Source organism: Ambystoma mexicanum, chromosome 2q, assembly GCF_040938575.1.
Source record: "Ambystoma mexicanum isolate Mex_15411 chromosome 2q, UKY_AmexF1_1, whole genome shotgun sequence".
In the NCBI taxonomy this organism is placed as follows: Eukaryota; Metazoa; Chordata; class Amphibia; order Caudata; family Ambystomatidae; genus Ambystoma; species Ambystoma mexicanum.
Genome location: NC_090924.1, coordinates 695,931,819 through 695,934,318, shown reverse-complemented (window position 1 = coordinate 695,934,318; position 2,500 = coordinate 695,931,819). Strand labels below are relative to the sequence as shown.

The window sequence follows — 2,500 nt, the reverse complement described above, 5'->3', positions numbered from 1 at the left end:
CCCCCCAAAAATAGTTTGTGCGTGACCGTATCTGGTTCGATGCCCGTCGCCAATGGTTGGCTGCTTTTAAGCCCATGGCCCAAGAGGCAGTGTTGGAAATTCCCCCTCCTTTGTAATGATGCGCTGGCGGCGAGCTGATGTATAAAGGTTTGGACATGCCTTCTGGGTGGGGACTGCCATGGCTCGCGCCACTGTTGCATCCAGCTTGGTCTTTTGTATGTGTCTGCAGCCTGTGTGTGAGGTGCTGTGAGTGCTGCCATGTAGGTCCGGCGCAGGCTTGCGCCAAACTTTCACGTTGGTGTGTGCCACCTGGCAGGTACCAGCGGGCCCCATGAGACATCAGTGCCACAAAGCCTTTCAACTGAAAGCTGTCCCAGCACACTAGAGCGCAGCCTACCAGAGCTGTTTCTGTAGTGTAGTGGTTATCACATTCGTCTAACACGCGAAAGGTCCCCGGTTCGAGACCGGGCAGAAACATGGTGCTGGTTTCTTTTTATTTCCACAATGTCAATCGGACACATTTGACCGCATGCAGGTTTCGACAGGTATGGACAGGCCGGCACTACGCCATGAGTGATCTGAGGCCAGCCCTTATTTGCACCCTGCAAACTGTCCACTGGCTCCATCAGTGGGCGTTTCCTGCCATCCCTGGGTCCTTAAGTGAGTGTTTGGGTACTTTTGATGCAGAGATCGGGGCATGAAAACCGGCGCTGGCACCTGGCGACATTGGGTACTGAAGAATCTTTCCCAATCCTGCCCATAGCTGTCAGGGTGGCCAAGTGGTCTAAGGCGCCAGACTCAAGAGGCGCAGCTCTTCCCTGCATCTGGGTGTTCTGGTCTCCGATTGGAGGTGTGGGTTCAAATCCCACTCCTGACAAGCCGGGCTCATTTTTTTGAGCACATTTCAGAGTGTAAGGCTTGCGGAAAACCTCGTGGGGGCCCCCGAATGCAGCGCCCGGCAAGCCTCCCTGTTCTCTTCTGCTGCCTTGCAACTGGAGCTGTCTGCCAGAGACGCCGGAGGCACACCTGCCCTTAAACCCCCACTGGCCCACGGCTGCAAAACCTGCATTTTCTAGTGGCTGGCTTGGTGGCATATGTCACTGAGCCCAGTCTACTCAGGAAGTGAAAAAAGTCCCCTTCACAGTTGGAGAAAGTGCTCTCCTGCCACCTGTCGGTCGTTGAAGGCACCACACCTCAGCAAAATAAAAATAAAAAAACAGACATGCTCAGTTCGGGGGATGTAAAGGTATTTACATAGCAAGAACAGAGAGGCTGTTGGGAGATGACAGAAGCCATGCTGCCCCAGAGTTCTCTTCTGAAATTCGCAGGAATCCAGAGGTTGGAGCGGGCTGAGGGAGTGCGCCTTCTTGCCTCTGTCGGCTTTCAAGACACATCCTCCTGCTGGGAAGCTGCCCACCCTGAGCAGCACAGGTTTGCGCTCTAGGCCGGTCGGCCACATATATCTCGCCTGATCGAGCCCGATCGAGCGGCAGCAGATGGCCTTTGGCCAGCGAAGGCTGCCGCTCTTCTTCTTGTTTCTCTGCTTGAGAGGAAGCTCAGTCCTCTGCGCTTGCGCCAGGGGCAGGCCACGTGACACGCAGGGGTCAGGCCGTGGAGAGACTGGGGCATGGCGCCAAGTGAGGTAAGCAGACCACCCCCCTCCCCCTCACTGCTCTCTACATGCGGTGGCTCGTTGGTCTAGGGGTATGATTCTCGCTTAGGGTGCGAGAGGTCCCGGGTTCAAATCCCGGACGAGCCCTTTTTTTTGGAGCGCCGAAAACAAAAAACACAGAGTCCCCAATTCCCCCCCAAAAATAGTTTGTGCGTGACCGTATCTGGTTCGATGTCCGTCGCCAATGGTTGGCTGCTTTTAAGCCCATGGCCCAAGAGGCAGTGTTGGAAATTCCCCCTCCTTTGTAATGATGCGCTGGCGGCGAGCTGATGTATAAAGGTTTGGACATGCCTTCTGGGTGGGGACTGCCATGGCTCGCGCCACTGTTGCATCCAGCTTGGTCTTTTGTATGTGTCTGCAGCCTGTGTGTGAGGTGCTGTGAGTGCTGCCATGTAGGTCCGGCGCAGGCTTGCGCCAAACTTTCACGTTGGTGTGTGCCACCTGGCAGGTACCAGCGGGCCCCATGAGACATCAGTGCCACAAAGCCTTTCAACTGAAAGCTGTCCCAGCACACTAGAGCGCAGCCTACCAGAGCTGTTTCTGTAGTGTAGTGGTTATCACAGTCGCCTAACACGCGAAAGGTCCCCGGTTCGAGACCGGGCAGAAACATGGTGCTGGTTTCTTTTTATTTCCACAATGTCAATCGGACACATTTGACCGCATGCAGGTTTCGACAGGTATGGACAGGCCGGCACTACGCCATGAGTGATCTGAGGCCAGCCCTTATTTGCACCCTGCAAACTGTCCACTGGCTCCATCAGTGGGCGTTTCCTGCCATCCCTGGGTCCTTAAGTGAGTGTTTGGGTACTTTTGATGCAGAGATCGGGG

The 2,500-nt window shown here is 55.3% G+C and overlaps 2 non-coding genes across 2 annotated transcripts; both read left to right on the top strand.

The window, feature by feature from the left end:
* Positions 1-404: 404 nt before the first annotated feature.
* Positions 405-477, top strand: TRNAV-AAC (transfer RNA valine (anticodon AAC)). Its single transcript has one exon. It is a non-coding gene; the product is annotated as a tRNA-Val (tRNA).
* Positions 478-1,687: 1,210 nt separating this feature from the next.
* TRNAP-AGG (transfer RNA proline (anticodon AGG)) lies at positions 1,688-1,759 on the top strand. Its single transcript has one exon. It is a non-coding gene; the product is annotated as a tRNA-Pro (tRNA).
* The last annotated feature ends 741 nt before the right edge of the window (positions 1,760-2,500 follow it).